Source organism: Argopecten irradians, chromosome 4, assembly GCF_041381155.1.
Source record: "Argopecten irradians isolate NY chromosome 4, Ai_NY, whole genome shotgun sequence".
NCBI classification, from domain to species: Eukaryota; Metazoa; Mollusca; class Bivalvia; order Pectinida; family Pectinidae; genus Argopecten; species Argopecten irradians.
In genome coordinates, this window is record NC_091137.1 from 48,559,950 (window position 1) to 48,581,368 (window position 21,419).

A 21,419-nucleotide genomic window follows, 5' to 3' on the forward strand; every position below is an offset into this window, starting at 1 on the left:
AAGCTTAATTAATCTAGCAGTATGATATAAGCTAATAACTTGGTGGAAACACCAATTGGGCCCTAATTGACACCTATTTGTTTTCGGTTTAAGTTAATCTGTCAGACAATACTGATTTTGCTGTCTGATTCTATTTTGTTATTTTCAAATGCTTCAATGCGCTCAAATGTTAAAAACATTAATTAAAGTTGAATTTATCCTCATTTTTGTTACAAATATCCCATGTGAAAATGTACATACAAAATGTTTATGTTTTTTTCTCTGTTTCTCTATTTATGTATTTTTTCTCTAAATACGAAGTGTTGTTACCTTGACCTAGAACAATTAACCACGTGCCTTTCTGTAGTGTACCTTATCCGGTTTTTCCAGCGTTTATGTGTGAGTGCGTCCGTGCGAGACCTTGTGCTATATTTATGCTATGACAATGGTTAACAGGCGATATATCTGCGATTTGGCATAGGGTTTCAATCGGTTGCTTCTATTGCAAAGCGTATGGAGGACCAAATTTTAAAAAGAGTCGATATATTATAAACGTTAATTTCGATTTCTTTGCCCATGAACATGTTATTTATCGTGACCTCTTTGTTTCTAGTATAAAAGCCAGTTTGGCATCTGTAATACTTATGTGCTTACAATCACATTTTAAGAATATTAATTTTTGTCATATTTTATTACTATTACTATTTTTAGACATGGATGTAGAAAAAAATCCAGGTCCAACTGAAAATGAATTGTCTATATTCCACCTGAATACACGAAGCATAAGGAACAAATTAGAATACATAGAAAATATTTGTGATGAGTTTAACATTGTTTGCTTTACAGAAACACACTTAGATGATCGGGTGCCTTCATCTGATTTAACCCTATCGGGATTCATGGAGCCATTTAGGAAAGATAGAAATTTTGCTGGGGGTGGAATTTTAGTCTACTACTCTGATTTCTTAAAATGCATACGGAGAGATGATTTAGAATTTCAAGGCGGAGAAGTAATCTGGATTCAGGTGGAAATAGCACGTCAAATTTTTTTAATCTGTACTGTTTATAGACCCGAAAACTCACGTCATCCTTTTTGGGAGAATTTTAAATATTCAGTTGAAAAAGCTTTAGAAAGTACACCAAATGTTATTATTGTTGGTGACATTAATATTGATATGTTAACTCTATCAAATAATCACATTTTAAAGCAAATTATGTTGGAGCTTGACTTAAGCAATGTTATAAATGAACCGACCAGGTATGGGGCCACAAGACACAGTTTACTCGATCCTATTTTGTTAAGTGATATTTCGAAATGTATAGATTCACATGTAATTTCAGTTGATCGTGATATCAGCGACCATGACGCATGTGTCGTATTTTTATCTACGCCTATTAGCCTTTCACGAACCTATATTCGTGAAGTTTGGTCATACAAACATGCAAATTTTGAAAAATTAAATATATTAATAAATTCTTTTGACCGGGAAACATATTTTTCTAATTACACGTCAATTGATATTGCGAGCGTTAAATTTACCGAACAGTTTTTGTTATTTGCTAAAGAATGTATACCAAGGAAAAAAGTATATATACGACCACATGATAAATTATGGATGAATTCTGATCTGCGGAAAGCCATCCGATTGCGAGATAGGCTACACAATGCCTCCGTCTGCGAGTTAAGTCCGCATCCAACATCGATAAGTTTAAAAGACAACGTAATAAAGTCAATAACATGAAAAAATATGCTAGAGAAGTTTTTTATGAAAATGTGGGCGATGTTATTGATAATCTTAATACTAGTGATCCTAAAGCATATTGGAGATTGGTAAGGAAAATTTTTAAACAGTCGAACAACAAAGAAGCTATACCACCTTTATTAAACGATGATACGGGAAATGTAGAAATAGGTGATTCTGAAAAGGCAAACATTCTCAATAAATACTTTTGTTCTATTTCCACGATAGATGACAGAAATAAACCTCTGCCTATTTTTGAATCTCGTACAGAATCTGTGCTTGAATCTGTTGTGGTAACCAGTAATGAAATTTGTGATATTTTAAAAATTCTTAAATTAGGTAAAGCATCTGGTCATGATAATATTAGTCATCATATGTTAAAATATACTGCAAATACTGTGTGTAAGCCATTGGCTCTTCTATTCAATATGTCATTAAATCTTAATATTTTTCCAGAAACTTGGAAAAAAGGTATTGTTCTACCCCTATTCAAAAAAGGGGATAGGCATTTGGTATCCAATTATAGACCTATAACGTTGCTATCTTGTCTAGGTAAAGTTTTTGAAAGAGTTATGTTCAAACATATTTACAATTTCTTTTTTGAAAATTCATTGTTTTATGAAAAACAGTCTGGTTTTATGATGAACCATTCAACGGTTCATCAATTAATAGAAATGTATAATACTATATGTTGTTCACTTGAACAAAAGAAACATGCCTGTCTTATATTTTGTGATATCTCCAAGGCATTTGATCGAGTATGGCATAAGGGTCTGTTATTTAAATTGAATGCGTATGGCATAAAAGGTAATTTGCTTAATTGGATGAAAAGTTATATATCAGGTAGACAACAGCAGGTAATTGTTAAAAACGAATATTCCAGCACAGGTTGCACCAATGCTGGAGTCCCACAAGGAAGTGTGTTAGGGCCTCTTTTGTTTTTAATATATATTAATGATATAGTTGACAATTTAGATAGTGTATCACGTCTATTTGCTGATGACACTTCTTTGATGTATTCTTCATCCTCTGTTCACGATATTGAATTAAATCTTAATAGAGATTTAGATAGATTAAACAGATGGTCTCTAGATTGGCTCACTAAATTTAATCCTCAAAAAACGGACGTTTTACTAGTATCCAACTCTGAAAACCTGCATCCCTTGCAACTTTCTTTTGGTGATGAAATTTTAAGATGCGTTGACAGTCATAGGCACTTAGGTGTGACATTTAGTGCAGATGCTAAGTGGTCGTTACACATTTCAGAAATTCAAAAATCGTGTATGAAAAAAACTTTCGGCATTACGTAAGTTAAAATTTTTACTCAATAGGAAAACTTTATTAAGGATATATAAAGCATTTGTGTTGCCTGTGTTGGAATATGCGTGCGAAGTATGGGATGGTTGCTCTCTGGGAGATGTTAACAAACTCGAACAAGTGCAGCTTGAGGCGGCAAGAATCATAACGGGTATGCCATCCTTCTCAAGTAAAGACTCACTCTATTTCGAAACCAATCTTGTACCTCTAGTAAAAAGAAGAAAAAATAAAAAAACTTATTCTAATGTATAAACTCCATAATAACCTAACCCCATCTTATCTGACCAATATCCTTCCTCCTAAAGTTGGAGAGCGATCCGCCTACAACATGAGAAATAGAGAAAACTATGTTATTCCGAAAGTTCGTTTGTCATGTTCACTTGAATCTTTCTTGCCATCTTCTATTAGATTATGGAATTATTTGCCTAGCAATGTCAGAGAGCAGCCATCCGTTCGTACCTTCAAAACATTGATACAATCTGATGTAAATTCTTTACCCGTTTATTATTTTACTGGGAAAAGGAAGTTTAATATTTTACATACAAGATTGCGACATTCGTGTAGCAGTCTGAACTATGATTTGTACAGAGTAAATATAATTAACGACCCATCATGCGCATGTGGTAATCAATGTGAAAATGCAACTCATTATTTTTTTGAATGTAGTCTTTATACTAGGCAAAGGGATGTTTTATTCCGTAATGTTTCACAATATGGTAATATTTCAATTAATATTTTGCTTTATGGTGCTCCACACTTGTCCAATATGGAAAACCAAATGATATTTCAATGGGTACAAACCTTTATTAAAGATAGTGCTAGATTTTAGGTCAAGTCTGTAACAACAAACTCATTTTGATTTTTTTTCTATTTCTTCTTCAATATTTTCTGTATATATACATAATTATATGATTGTATGCTGTCAAAGTATTGTATATACATGTATTATGGAGAAGGCATTATTAAGTTGTGATAACTTGTGCCTAATCCATTATTGTATTTTTGACAATAAAAAATATGTTTGAATCGAAAATGTATTCAAATCTGTCAGACAATACTGCTTTTGCTGTACTGTATTTCCTAAAATAGCACCAGCTGTACAGGTATAGATACTGTTTCCAAGTTCGGACATCTGTGAAACAAACTCCTAAGAGGCTTTAAACCTCCAGTCAAATATTGGGTTTTAGTTTGTTTATCAGGTATGTATCTATGACTCCAGTCATATCAAACATTAGTTATAATTGCAGATTAATTAAAAATTGACCAGAAACTTTACTAATAGGATATAGCAATGCATGTGCTTGTATGAGGCCTGAATTCATATAACCTCAATGATCGAGACAATTTATCGGCCGTGTTTCTTGGTTTAAAAACTAATTACATGAAGTTTGGTTATTTCATTCTCGGCACCCATCGGCTGTCAAGCTATCGCTGCCAACTGACAGAGTGAAATGAAAGGAAGTAACTCTGATGGATGAGAATGGGTTATTTAGGATTGCTTTTCTGTATAACTGTGTCCCAGTCTGGCCAGAACGTCTCCTTCATTCGATCACAGTAATCACAAAGGTTTGGATATTCTGTAACAGAGCAATCATACTATCAGGGTTTGCCTGCATTTAACTATATTGTATTTAATTTTCGCTCATTTTTAATTAAATATGCCAAACATTGTAATACTTGTTTGTGATCTACATCGATTTTAGGCCATAAAGGTTAACTAAATTTTGTTTTAAAGGACCTGGCACCGATTTCTCGAAACAAAAGGGCAGGAAATGTATGACTTAAGTCAGTTTTTGACTTAAGTTTGTTTCGAGAAATCGGGGCCAGCTTAACAATGTAATATTACCGAAATTTATTTTTAATAATACAATTTCAAACATAAGGAATAATATTAATAAAATCAATCATGGAATTTTGTTTTTTGCTTATTACAGATATTTTTATTTAAGATATTTGAATTTTAAGAATATAGGAATAAAAGACAATTACTTCGATGGAGAAAATCAAATCTCTAATGATATATTGTGTTTATTAATAAAACCTACCCTTTATGACGGTCTTCCCAAATCCTCCAAATGATGCCCATTTAATCTCCGCCAGAATTCCGAATATGGCACAGTCAAATTTACACGCTTTCTCACCAAACAGAAATTTCTTTGATCCTGAATCAACAAAAACGAATGATATTCCATTGAGGTAGCGTTTGAACAAATAAAGTATATTGTATAGAAATCGCCTCCTATCAAAGTCTTACATGGTCATTGGCAATTCAATTCGTCCCCCAATAAGTATCAATATCATGTGATAGCCATTTTACCGATTATTATGTAAAACTCTATAAGTGTAATGGTAGATTGTTTTTGTGGCAGCCATATGATTGTATTGGGAAGTTAAGTAAAGGAAAATCATCTTTTTTTGTTACAAATCCCTTGGGTGGCCGCTAAATACAGATTTGAATGAATTGGGAAGGAGAGTAATGGCATCTTTGGGTGACCGCTAAATACAGGATTAACTGTATTGGGAAAAAGAGTGATAGCAACTAATCTTTTGTTATAAGTCTCTAAGTGGCCGCTAAATTCAGGTTTGACTGTATTGGGAAGGCGAGTGATAACAAATAATATTTTGAAGAAATGAACTGATTGGTCAGTATTCTACTGAACCGTACTTACCTAGATAGTATGACAATGACTTGAGATCTTCTGACATAATATGACGGATTTGGTCAGGCGAAAATCGCCCTATACCCTGAGTGTAGAACATCTTCCGTGCTGTGCGCTTCAGTAACGCCCTATAATAAATTTAAATATATAGAGAAAGAGACGTGTTTATCTGTTCTGTATTGAACCTTTGGAAAAATACGAGAGCACCCTAATGGCAAAACAAAAAAGAAAGTGTGCTCTTTTCTAGCATGAATGACAGCACCACATAATGAAGAATGGCCACTCGTATTTTTTAATAAATTACAATTAAGAACATGAATGCGGAAGGATGGATCTTGTGCATTCAACTACATTTAGGTAGCAGGAAGCTGGAATCATTGAAAATGTCAAAACATAACTTACGCCATCAGTGAAGACAAACCAACAGTCTTCCATCCTTCACAGGTTTCATCAAGCACCCATCGATCTATTCCGGAACACCTAGACAATAAAAAACACTCAAGTAAACAAATTGTTATTGAAAATGATTTTTTAATCTACACATATGCGTAAAAAACAAAAGTAATTGGGCTAGCCAATTAGGACAACATTACACAATTAAAGTCTAAAATAAAACACAAATTGTCAAATTAAATAGCCACTCATGAAAATAATGAAAGACGACCGAGGTCCACCCCCCCAATAATTGATTGCACCTAGGCTACAATACACATGTTTTATTGCTTATATTGCAAACCTAACTCCGTTTCCGAAATCTCGTCCATAAAACAAAAAATCTACCGATACAAATATACTTTACATAATTTGTTTTGTTAATGCATCACGTTTATAAATTAAAGGTAATTACAAAAGTAAACCAAATCAAATATATGTTGAAAATGTTAATAAATTAAAGTGAAATCGACTCAGCAGAATGTGTTTTCCTCCGCCATTTTCTGGAAGGCCCTGCCGATTCCAATTTGCTCTGGTGTGAGCCCTTTATTCAGGTCGAAGTTTTTCTCTTTGCTCAGAAACTCAATGATAAACTCACTGTCCGGTATCTCCACTCCATTGTACTCTAAAAACGGAATCTTCTGAGTTTTCTTTGCTCTCCTAAACAAACTATGCTCCACCTTCGAAATTAAATCGCAATTAAAGTCTTACGATTGTTGCCTTGACGTAGTGAAATGTTAACTAATTTAAATGAAAGGACACGACATTAAATTATATTTGTGTTATTGTTGGGCCGGTTTGATGAATGGCGATTAGATCTAGTATTGTGGATATTGTAGAATCAAATTACGTACTGCAATGAATTATCCGGTGTCAGTTATACAGACACTTCCATAGATGTTGGAAAAGCTAGAGTCTACAAACTTCCATGTTCAGATTGCAGCCCACGTTTGTATCTGATGTAATGAAAAATAGACATTGCTGGCTTTAACAATCAAGATCATTTATGTTTTATCTCAATACTGTTTATCGAATGTTTTTTTTATTACATTTTATCAAATTTGACTAAAACGTCGAATACTTGCCTCATACGGGATGCCCTCCATCCGTAAGAACGTCTCCAATTTAATGGCAAATGGTGAAAAGCTTGGGACATACGTACCTCGTCCGATCTGGTGGATAACTATAGTGTTGGGGGATAAACTTTGCTGTTTGAAAAAAATATATATGTACTAAAATCTGATACATGTGTATACACATTGCCCCAATCCACAATTTATATGACAACATCGTAAAACATTATTATTCATTTTTATAATTTAAGGTATAAACTTCGTCATATTAACCTTTTTTCGTTGCATTAAATCATCCGAACTTGCTAAATCAAGACAAATATGTTATCATTGCAAGTTCAGACAGACGTTTAAGTTATATATGCCATAACTGAGCAAACATATTGACATGTTATTTTTTTCTTCAGTAATCTATTGAATACCATCATATTTGATGGAATATACTGTGCAAATAAATCAAATGAACCGACAAACATGCTTACAACACAGTATTTATGTACTGTAAAATTCTTGTTCTTATGCCTTTTAAATGTATGTTTAGATAGAACTTGCAGAAATCACTTTACAATCAGTAATCAAAGTACTGAAAGTACTTGGACGGAAAAAACGTTTATGTACTTTTTGTCAATATGACCGTCCTTGGGTTTGGCCATATCGTTATTGTTGTCTGGTTAGTTAAGTATGAAAGTGCCTGAAGCCGCCATTTGAATAAATAGAGCTAAATTAATATTATAAATTGGATATCAATATTTCAAATGTTTTAATATTTTAAGGAATAGTATCATTTCGGTTAACTGCGGTCTTCAGTTGCATTCATACTTAACTCGATATCCCAAACCAAATACATTTGTACGACCATACATCCCTTATATAAAGTATCCATTCGACTGTTTCCTCTTCTTCCTAGCACCATTGTATCCCGTTTCTCAATTACAGTGTACATTATAAACCGGGATGTTTTGGAATTATTGTGATAAACATACATTATCTTTCATATTGTGTGTAGGGCTGTGGGGTTGGCTACATCAAATCTGTTTATAGACAGGCAGGGTTAATTAGATTTAGCGAAGAGGTAAATGAGTTTATGTCTATTTCAATTACTACAGCATAATCTGTATAAACCTCTGTCACACATAATAATGGTCTCTGTCATTATGCTATATGTGTATATTATCATGAAGATACATTGTTTCATACAATGACATTATATTACTGTTTTAGTACACGACATAGTGTTTTGGTTGATAAAGTCCACTTTCGAATTCAAGAAAATGATGACCATGACGCAAAAACAATTTATTGAATCTGAAATAGGATTTATGAAATAAAAAGTCAGTGTTTGAACTTACTGGAAAAACGAATAAAATATTAGTGTGATTTATATTCATGGCTCCTATTATTAAAGTTGTGTGACCTATATGCATGCTCTATGATGTATATTTGTTTTAATCTGATGTATTATATTTTCATATTGAGACGCTTATACAATATCAGAAACATATATTAGATGTTTCTGACAGTATACATATAGGGCAAAGAACTACTAAAGTAATTCTAACAGTGTGGACAAAAGATTGACGGATTTTCGAGGCGATCTGCAATTTTGTCAAGACACAAGAAGAACAAATAAAATTACATATTAAGGACGGTCACGGACGTTCACAAAAACAATGAACACATATAGAACATACAGATAAACTATAGGGCCGATAGCTTTGCGTATTGTCTGAATGGTCCCTGCGGTCAGTCGCTATAATGGGTTGCGATCGCCGAAGGCTTATTTAGTTTATGTATTGAAATGCATATAAAATGATGTGTTGTTAAAATTAGTTATAAATTAGAAATTATTTGCATTTGTAAATACGTGACAACATACATATATGTATAAGATGAATTTACGTGGTAAGACATAACAAAAGTCTTTCCCCTTCTGTCGACACTATCCTTAGACACATGTCTATAACGGTCCCGTTCGCCTATAGATAGATGTGATTAAATACCTAATCAGTACTTGTTAGGCCCTGTTATACACACTATATGCGCCTATTTAGCTTATCAATAAATCCCTAGCCACTATCTATACTGTTGGGTACGCAAAAAAGCAGGGGGATTATAAATCTAACTCTCATGTAATCAAAGCATGCATGCCCTAAACGGGACACCAACCGAATTATATATGTGGATATTTGGGAGGGGAGATGAAGCTTTGTCTTATATCTGCCTATATAAAAGTGAGGCCGTTACTGGGGCCGTTTTAACTGGGGCCGTTATTGCAGTGGGGCCGTTTTAACCGTACTCCGATGAAGTCACAACATGACACGAGTATTGGCTGTACCAAAAAGGCTCACACACATGCGAGTGTGGACTTTCCTAGTGTTTGACGTTCCATTCTACAAGTTCAATTATTTCCAAATGCAATCTCATACACTGGTTAGTGGTAAGTAGTTAGCCTGTTATCGTTCTGACCCAAATTCGTGTAAGCCACGGTACACGACAAACGATCACTGCTATACGAGGCCTAGTGATAAAACAATTAATCCTACCATATCGACTTTCATGAGATTCCCTCACTAATAAGAATTTTCTCCGTGTAAAGTTACTGTTTGTAGTGAATCTCTGACGTAGTCTGTTTTGATTGGCTGAATATAGTTTCCGGTGTGAAAACCGCATGCAAATTAGCCAGCATGAAAACGAATAAAAAAGACAGAAAGTTTTTCCGTCGAAAACTGTAAAAATGTGAAATGAAATTGTAGACCTTAATTTCATGGTCTGATTGTATGTACTCATAACGTTTTTAGCTTGCAACATCAATGTTGTTTACTGTCTACTTCACCTGTACAAAATGACATATACATGTACACTCTCTTCTTCTATAGGCTATGTCTATTATGACTGTATCGTAATACGTTAGTGAGAGAAACCCGGCCTTAACTAAATATCGAGGATACTTATATTATCTAATATTGTCGCATCACATTTATCATTACCTTTTGGAGTGACGTCCCTTGAGAACCCTCCATACAGCTGCCAGCACCGCCCCTGTCAGGACTGTTCCTCCCACAGCCCGGACACCTACAGGGAGGTCTGCTATCACATCCGTTACCTTTGCCAGCGCCATGTTGAAAGAGTCACAAACTAGAACGCTCGCTGTGTATGTAATTGTGATATATCAGAATGACAAGAAAAAATTGATAAGTAGAGGTGTAGAAAGTAAAGAAAAATATGTGGGGTACACCTTTTTATGGTACAGCATCATAATTTCCTTAACTCTGCTGCCTCACAGAAAACCTAAAACTAATACAATAAGCTATGATGAACAATTAGAATTAACATATTTTCATAAACCAGACATGTGATTTTTTATTCCTATTTGTGAAGTCAGTAGGTCACTATTATATATTATATCAGGGAGATATAATGTTATTAACTGACTCATTTCAACAAAATTTTATCTCAAACAAACAAGTTGAAATAGGATCCAACAACAGGCAGTGCCTATATAAGTTCTATCCTTGGTAACAAAATGTATATATACAAATGACACGAAAGAGTATTTGAAAACATTTGAAAGTATATGTTTCATAAGTCATGACAATATATCATATATTATTAATGAGATAATAGATAGTAGTTTTGTTTTTCAAAAAGTATAATAATAAAGAAATGAGAATACAGCAGCCATGAGGAAATTACCTTCACCCACCAGATACAGACCAGAAAGTCCACGTGGCTAACAAGCCGATGGTCATCCACCAATGGGATTCAGAAATTCTACCATGGATGCTGTATTCATGTATATGATTTAAAAGATAAAATGTTGCAGAATATTGAGATAAAGTTTGCTCTAAATTTATACTTGTCATGACACATGCATTAATTTTAACAATTACCTAAACAGATATGTAGCTAAGATAAATGTATTAATCATATATTTTAACAAGAGATCCCAGAGGGATCTTGGCGCCCACCAAAGAATGATCTATGTCTGACAATAGAAAGACGGATCTTTTCTCTGCTTTTCAACTTTTTACTACATATTACTACATATGAAATTTGAGAAAGATCCTTTCAGTACTTTCTGAGATATATAACACTGACAAACTTCAATAATCAAAATCAAAGATGTTGTTGACCGATTAGTCCCAATATGCAATATTCAGGTCCTAGGAGTACCTACATATAAAATTTGAGACAGATCACTTCAGTACTTTCTGAGAAATAGTGGTAACAAACTTCAATTATCAAAATTCAAAATGGTGGCCTGTCGGCCATCTTGTTGACCGTTCGGACCCAAAATGTAATTAGGGACCTAAGGGAACCTGCACATGAAATTTGAGAGAGATCCCTTCAGTACTTTCTGAGAAATAGCGGTAACAAACTTCAACTATCAAAATCCAAGATGGCGGCCTGGCGGCCATCTTGTTGACCGATCGGTCCCAAAATGAAATATGCACAACAAGGGCCCTAGGGGAACCTACATGTGAAATTTGGGAGAGATCCCTTCAGTACTTTCTGAGAAATAGCTGTAACAAACTTTAACTATCAAAATCCAAGATGGCAGCTTAAAGGCCATCTTGTCAACCGATCAGTTCAAAAATGAAATATGCACAACTAGGGCCCTAGGGGAACCTACATGTGAAATTTGAGAGAGATCCCTTCAGTACTTTCTGAGAAATAGCGGTAACAAACTTTAACTATCAAAATCCAAGATGGCGGCCTGGCGGCCATCTTGTTAACCGATCGGTCCTAAAATGCAATATGCACAACTAGGGCCCTAGGGGAACCTACATGTGAAATTTGAGAGAGATCCCTTCAGTACTTTCTGAGAAATAGCGGTAACAAACTTTAACTATCAAAATCCAAGATGGCGGCCTGGCGGCCATCTTGTTAACCGATCGGTCCTAAAATGCAATATGCACAACTAGGGCCCTAGGGGAACCTACATGTGAAATTTGAGAGAGATCCCTTCAGTACTTTCTGAGAAATAGCGGTAACAAACTTTAACTATCAAAATCCAAGATGGCGGCCTGGCGGCCATCTTGTTGACCGATCGGTCCTAAAATGCAATATGCACAACAAGGGCCCTAGGGGAACCTACATGTGAAATTTGAGAGAGAATCCCTTCAGTACTTTCTGAGAAATAGCGGTAACAAACTTTAACTATCAAAATCCAAGATGGCGGCCTGGCGGCCATCTTGTTAACAGATCAGTCCTAAAATGCAATATGCACAACTAGGGCCCTAGGGGAACCTACATGTGAAATTTGAGAGAGATCCCTTCAGTACTGTCTGAGAAATAGCGGTAACAAACTTTAACAATCAAAATCCAAGATGGCGGCCTGGCGGCCATTTTGTTAACCGATCGGTCCTAAAATGCAATATGCACAACTAGGGCCCTAGGGGAACCTACATGTGAAATTTGAGAGAGATCCCTTCAGTACTTTCTGAGAAATAGCGGTAACAAACTTTAACTATCAAAATCCAAGTTGGCGGCCTGGCGGCCATCTTGTTAACAGATCAGTCCTAAAATGCAATATGCACAACTAGGGCCCTAGGGGAACCTACATATGAAATTTGAGAAAGATCCCTTCAGTCCCTTTCAGAATAGGGTACAGGAAATGTACTGAGATAGCGGTAACAAACTTTAACTATCAAAATCCAAGTTGGCGGCCTGGCGGCCATCTTGTAACAGGTCCTAAAACAATAGCACAACTAGGCCTAGGGAACCTACTATAAATTTGAGAAGATCCTTCAGCCTTCCGAGAAATAGCGGTAACGGAAGAAATGTTAACTGACGGAAGGACGGACGGACGGACGGACGGACGGACGGAAGGACGGACCACGGACCACGGACAAAAAGCGATTTGAATAGCCCACCATCTGATGATGGTGGGCTAAAAAGTATGACAATTTATATAATAATATGTAAAATTTACAACTAATAAATGATAAATGCCCATCGGAACAGATGCTATTATAGAAGTGTTTTTCAGAACACTAATTTTATGAATTAAGGTATGTTATCTTTAACCACGATTAGTTAATCAATTCTTCAAAGTTATTGATGAATCATATAATTAGAAGTTATTATGATGGTGGTTATATGTTATGAAATCTATTAGTAGCCCTTACAAAATCTAGTGTACACTGAAAGATATTCAAGTTTGTTTCATTATTACAATCATTGCAGCCAGACAAAAGTATTTGAAGGTCAAAATGGTTATGAGTAAAATCTATTAACTTATTTTGGAGAGTTCTGCGCTGTTCATTGTAATTACTACAGGAGAAGAAGTAATGTTCAGTGGTTTCATATGCATTACCACACTCGCACAATGGTGATTCTGCTAAGTGATCATTATAAAGATCAAAGTTTAAATTACTACAGCAGTTCTGTAATTGACATATCAGAATATTATCTTTCCTTTTGCCTGAATTTAAAAAAGTTTTGTACTTAGCATTATCTGTGGGTGTAATATCACTAATATTCTGGTTTAGAAGTTTTTTAAATTGGTTAATAGAGGTGATATTGGTTAAATCAAATCTAAGTGCAAGTTCATTATAATCTTTCAGAGTTTTTTGGAATAAAACTATTAGCATAAATGGTAGATCTACTAAAAGGAATTGCAAATAATCTTTCATTTCTTAATAAATATGGGTTTTCATTATTAAAGTATTGTTCAATTAATTCGTTTAGATAGGAGGGAGCAGTTCCTGATAAAATTTTATAAAGAAGGACAAGTCTATGTTTTTTGCGCCTTGTGGCAAGTGTATCCCAGCCAAGTTCTGAGTAAAGTTTATAATGAGATGTTCCCTTACGCAGTCCAGTGATAATTTGGGCAGCATCTATTTGAATAGATTCAAGAAGTAATGCTTCCTGTTGTGTACAATTATCAAACAAGATATCACCGTATTCTAATAATGGTCTTATATATGAAACATATATTTTAGTTAAAGATTTTAGACTCAATTTATATTTAACAGTTTTTATAAGGTTTATACGATTACAAGCTTTTTTGTAAATGTAGTGAATATGGTAGTGCCATTTACCATCCTCAGAAAGAAATAAGCCTAGACGTTTGTAGTTCTTGACATTTTTGATAACCTCATTTTGGAATAAGACATCTGGACATATAATATTTCTTTTGCGACTGAAAGTAAGCGATTCTGTTTTATCTGGGTTGAATTTAATATCCCATTTTTTAGACCATTTATCTATATTTTCAAGGTCCTCAGATAAACTATTTGCTGTATCTAAAGGAGAAATGTCTGTGACCTTAAAAAGAGAGGTATCATCTGCAAATAGTCTTTTATCATTTGTTATACAATCAGTTATGTCATTTATATAGATTAGAAAAAGAAAAGGACCGAGAACTGAGCCCTGGGGGACACCCGCACTTACCTGACGATATGAAGAGGAGAAACCTTCAGTTATAACTCTGTGTTGACGATTGTCTAGATAACTTTTAAACCAATTTAAGACATTACCTTTAACACCATACATTTCAAGCTTATAAAGTAATCCGGGGTGCCAAACCCGATCAAAGGCTTTGCTAATATCACAAAAAATAGATCTAGTTTCTAGCCCTTCATCTATTTTTTTTTATAAATGTGTCATACATTGAGAGTAATTGATAAATAGTCGAGTCTCCTCGAATAAATCCTGATTGGAATTTTGATAACATTTCATGTTCAACAAGAAGATTGTATAAATGTTTGAAGATAATCTTTTCTAATATTTTACTAAGACAAGATGTGATTGAAATTGGTCGGTAATTTGAAATGTCATTATCACTACCTTTGCCTTTATAAATAGCATTAATATTAGAAAGTTTCCAAGACGAAGGAACAAAGCTAGTTGATAATGTTTTGTTGAATAAAATAGTTAAGGGTGTAACAATTGATGATAAAAGAAGTTTCAGGACTTTAGGTATTATGCCATCAGAGCCAGCAGGTTTATTTCCATTTATTATAATTATTTGATCTCTGACTTCCTGTTCCTGAATTAAAATATTATCAAGTATGTTAGGAGATTCTGGGACAGCAGGCAAAGGATCAATATTATCAGAAGAAGTTGATATTGATGTAAAATAGTCAACAAGACCTTCGGCTTTATCTATAGGATGGAACAAGAAAGAATTGTTATAATTTAATGGTGGAATAATAGAGTGTTTATTATTGAACTTAAGTAGAGTTTTTGCGGTTTTCCACCATTTAAACGAAGAAGTATTTATATCATTTAAAGATTTTTCTAAATTATCCAAATATACAGATTTTGCATTACGAATCAAAGTTATGGTTTCATTTCTAAGATTTCTAAAATTTTCCCAATGAGCTGGATTATTAGTTTGAACTGCTTTTTTATGAACTCTATTTCTCTGTCTAATTTTTAGCCTAATCTCACCTGTCATCCATGGCTTGTCATTAGGTCTTACAGTTATTTTCTTTTGAGGTATACATTCATTCATAACCCTATTTATAGTATCACTAAGTATGGAATTGAAACTATCTACATCATGGTGTTCACCAATACTTACCCAGTCAATATTATTTATCATTTGATTCATCTTGACAACATCCGCTTCATTATAGAGATAAATGTTTTTAGCATATGTATGTTGTTTAAAAACAGAATGACAAAAACTGAAATTAATAACAGAATGATCACTGCATATCGGAGGTGTTATATGTGTATTTTTAACAATGGTATTGTTATTTGTAAGAACAATGTCAATTGAGGTAGAGGAATCAGGTGTTACTCTAGTAAAATCATTTACAAAGTTTGTCATATTATATTTGCTGAGGAGTCTACTAAAAGTGGAATTAGGCTGTATGGTGAGCATATTTACATTGATATCACCAGTGATAATAATATCAGCATTTGTTTGTTTCGAGTCATCAGTAACATGATCAAGCATAGTATCAAGTTTATTCCAGTAGTCAATATTACTATCTGGAGGTCTATATATACAACCTAAAATTACTTTACTGTTTCCAAATACAATTTCAGTCCACAATACTTCTAAATCATTTGTCTCAAAATCAACCCTTCTCTTTACAATGACATTTTCCTTATGATATATTAAAATGCCACCCCCGGGTCGCAGGTGTCGGTCCTTTCTAAGAATTTTTGAAGAAAAATTTTCAAGGCATAAATCAGAATCAATTACTGTATCATTTAAATTGCTTTCAGTAAGCAAACGATATCTTTTTTATTAAGTTCTGCTTCAATAACATCAAGCTTGTTACGTACTGATCGGATGTTGAGGTATGCTATATCAAGACTGCGTAAAGGACCTGGATTTTTTTCTACATCCATACACATGGTTATAATTAACAAGATAGCAATAAGTGAGAAATGATCATTTGAGAAGAATATGGAGTAGAAAATTGTGTATCTTTCAGTATCGTCGGATAAAGAGAGGAAATGAATAAGACATAATTGAAAACTATATATGTGTTCTGATTTAATTCCTACAGTGGAAGTAAAGCCACTGGCAAATGCCCCATGCAAGTCAATCGTATTGACTGTATACATATAGATTCTATCCATTGTCAAAATGGTGAGATTTCTCAAAAGACAGCATGAGGTGACTGTCAGTGACCACAACTACTTCCACATAATTTCGGTGGGGTTCCGATAGGCATTCATTAAAGTGAATAGTCGGGGAAAGGAAACCAGTCTAAATGCGTTCTTTGGCCTTCCAAAAGTCATTGCATACCATAATTATGGTCAAGTTCTGCTTACGGTGTCCAGTTTTGACCATTGAAATTTTGGGGAAGCCCCGTGTAAATTTAGCACAGTTCTAAATATAAATTCGCTAAACATGTGTTTCTCAGTCGTGTCGGTTTCGTTTCGTGTGATAAACCACTAATGCGGTATGTAAATTGTTGTTTTGAGATGATACATTTGATGCAAATGAAGTATTCTTACATTAATGACAATGCTTTGTAATCATTTTTCGATAAAAGCATCTTTATACATGGAAATCGACACAAATATTCTGCCGATGCAGAGATGGGGCCCCGGCAAGGGGCAATTATTGCAGCATCGCATTCGTCGTATTTTACATCAACCGAATCATGAAGGTTAAATACAAATAATCGTAACATAATTTCCCATTTAAAACCACACGAAAACGTTCCATACAACGTCCATGCATGTAGCTGTCAAAGATGTGAAAATAAATTAGCTCATACATAGATATTTTACAAGTACAATATATGTGTTCAATTATTCGTGTAGTGTTTTGCAGAGATTTAATTAAATTATATGTATGTCTCTGTGTTTTTTTTTTTTTTTTTTTTTTTTTTTTTGTAAACAATATTTGAGTTTTGGAGAGAGATGACATGAATGTCCAGCTGGAAGGAAAGAAACTTTTATGATGTATATGTATTGTACAATGTATATATGTAAACGTACATTCCATGTAGCTGCTATAGAATTACAACTAGGAAATTCTCTCAAACATTGATAATATTTAATTCTTGACATTCATATAGGCCTATGCTGTGAGAATTAACACATCAAATATATTTCCAGAAAACATATAGGCCTACATGTATGTTACTTTCCTTTTCTGTTGTTTCCTGTTCTTTTTTGTGCTCTGGAGAAAAAGATGATTGAGTTGGAAGAAAAGTAATTAATTAAGAGAAATGTGTACCACAGTACTTTGTCTGTAGCCGAGGGGTTCTATACTGTTTTAATAGTCCAGTAATTAATAATTAAATTGAAAATTTCAAAATTAAGATGGAAATGTAAATTCCATTTTTGAATGCAGTGGTTCCCTTCCTTTGAGAGTACACAGTGTGTAAACCCTTTTTGGTTTTTAGGAATAATACCTGAAAAGGAACCTGAAATAACATGACAATCAATCAGGTATGTGTGTAACTTGGGTGGGGGGTTGAAATATAGAAGAAATAGCTACAGATAACTGAAAGTGGAATGGTGCTTTATCATTGATCTGGTCATTGCATATTTGGGGTTTACATGGCGTTTTTTTGGTTATTTAGTCTCATTGATTTTGGAGCAACTTTGAATCCATATGGTACTGTATATCTTTCTTTTTTCCATGTGTAGCTATTTCTTCTGTATTTCACCCCCCGCCCAAGTCACAACTTCCCAATAGGTACCACTTTTTTGTTTAGAACTCAAATCAAAGACAGATGTACATAGTACTACATACTACATTTTAGTCTATGTGTTTGTAATCACTGTTACTACAGTATTGATACATAAATGGTCTATGTACAAGTTACACATAGACAATAAATGCGAAATTTGGTTCAGACAAAAAGATTTGTAACATTTCAGATAACTTGCTAGTTTTATGATTTGATTTATATGTTGAGTCTACTCTTGTAAAGTAGAATTTAGAAATCTTAAGACAATGGTATCTATATTGCTATATGTAAAAAAAAATCCTTATATTTTAAAAGTAATTGAAAAGCTATCTCACAAGCCCTGACAAACAAATGGGCAGGCATATGGATGCAAGAATTATAATCACTGGATCTAGAGGACTAATATAAACAAATATTTCTACAAAGTTAAACAATGAAAAAGTATTGCATCATAATTTTATTTAATGATTACAGTTGAAAGAAACATTTAAAAATAAATTTAATAATAACTGTTTAAAAAATTCTGTTTCATGATCGTATAGGTCCATAATTTGGTAAAAGTTTACTTTCAAGAGTGCACTCAAATCAACATTCCTTCAGTCTTCAAATGTTGCTAATTGTATGTCTATGAATACAGTAAAAAACCCCCGAAGTATTTCCACCCCACTTTTTACCGCCCAAAACTAGCTTGATTCGCCATGAAAATTTTTCAGAACTGGATTTCCCCTCCATACAAATACACCTCGTTATTATCGCCAAACCCGCCTACCGCCATCCAGCCATCACATTTTACGGGAACAAATGAATAAAATAAACATATAAAGACCCTCGTTAATATCGCCAAATTCTGATGATAGGGACACATGTATTCGAAAGGTGCTTAACTGCCCGACTGACAGTAATCAGCTTACACACATATGGCCACGAGTACGTCCGTTGTGAACACAGTGAAATCAAATTAACCATTATGGGTTACACCTTTGTCAGTCAGTCTTCATATGATGCTAATTGTATGTATATGTATACATACACTTGTATACAGGTCCAAGGGATGATGAACTTTCTGTATTCATGTCACTATGCATGCATGGTGCCTGAAAAAAAAAGAACCAACAATTTTTTATATCTGTTGAATATGACAAAAATTGAAATGATCAAATTCAAATATATATAAATGAATAAATGTAGGTTCATTCTACAGGTTTTTTTTTTTTTTTTTGTTATGGTAGAGAAAACATTTTATAAGTTGTGAATGTGTCACTGATGCATTTAATAGAATCACATATTGTTTCAAAAAAGATACAAAATTCATTATCTATAGTTCCAACAAAAATTCAGAATAATTATAAATGATACATGGCTGCAGTACATTTCAACTCTGTAAAGTTTGTCATATACACATGAACCAGGTACAGTTGTAATAAATATACAAACACTATTTATTATTATGACCAGAAATAATACTGTATGTGTCCTCCATATATATCTAAAGAACAAGCTAAAACCTACATGTACATATGTATATGTGTATATCAGAACATATACAATACAATTTTACCAATTAACCTACAATGTAAATCCTACATACAATGTATGTGTATAACGTACACTACCAGAACATATACAGAACAATAATTTACAAATTAAAAATCTATAAATATATACATCAGAACTGTATGAATTGATCGGTAGCATAATATTATAGATTAATTGAAACAAATCTTAGCTTGATAATGCACTAGCGGTTACATTCTAACTGTACATGCATTACAACGGTACATTTTATAAATATACAGGGCATTCATTACCCCTAAAGAGGCCCCACGAAAGAACCGCTATTTACCCCAGGGTTACGTTTTACGCGATTGGGGAACAGGTATGAAACATGTGACCATATGTGACCACTCATTCATGAAAAAAATACTGCTAGGGACTATTTACATAATGATCAAAATACGAAGAGTCACTCACTCACTATCAGCTGAGCAGGGAGTACCGGGTAGTAGGCCTAGGTACGTACAGTAGCGGTCCGGAGCCGCGTACTCGTTTGAACTGTTCTCTTCACTATAACAAGTTGTATTAACACTCTCCATGCGTCGTAATGTTTACCGAGTCATTTGTTGGGATTGTCGCTGCTCCATTGCCTTTTCGTTCGCATTTTAGGTGAGTCAGTTGGTTGTTTTGGCGGAAACCTTTTGGTTCAAAACTACGGTAGTCATGTTTTGTTTACTACGGAGAGTGGTGGATGTTGCGCATGCGTTAAGATTGAACTGCACTGATAGCCGGCCGGGAGGACGCATTAGGATTCCCATAATAAATATTAATTTCTTCGCATACAGAGCGATTTTGATTTTATTTTTCTATTTCATAAGGAATTATACTGGATATATTAACACCATTTTACCGATTTTAGCCCTTCTTTGCCCGACTATTCGCTTTAATTGATAATATAGCTACACCAAGATAAATGTTTAGACACATTATTATATACAATATTAATAATATATACATTTGTGTTACCTTTGCATGAAAAACTTCCATGTACATAATGTAAAGGGGCGGATTGAGGATGGAGTTGTTTCGGATGATCAACGTCAGATAAGAGCTTATAGGTTGTCGCATTAGATAGTAACGTTAAATTCAAACATTTAATTGGGTCAGAGTATTGATTAAGCTAAAAGAAAAGGGATATTTAACTCGGTCCGGATAGTGAGTTACAATATATCATTAATATATTATTATATTTTTTTTCAGATGAGTGGGCTATAGCTCACATAGTGAATTTCCATATTTGTATATGAATAAAAAGTATAATAAATTTAGAGTTCAACAATTACATATCCAATTTGAGAATACAACATTGGTATATACAGTCTATTATATGTATACCGGTAAGACTAGAGGAGTTGTGTCCTTTTTATTAGTAGTAAATTACCCATACATGTATATAATACAAATGTATATGAACTTTGTAGACACAACTACTAATGTGTCATTTTCCTGTAATAGTAAATTTCAATAATGTTATAAAATTCATTTGCATAACTTAAATTGAAAATAATTACAGTAATAGTCTAATTATTTATTTAATTAAAG

General features: G+C 33.8%; 1 pseudogene; it reads right to left on the reverse strand.

Annotated features, from left to right (window-relative positions):
* Positions 1–1,843: 1,843 nt before the first annotated feature.
* LOC138321884 (failed axon connections homolog) lies at positions 1,844–21,024 on the reverse strand (annotated as a pseudogene).
* Between the last annotated feature and the right edge of the window lie 395 nt (positions 21,025–21,419).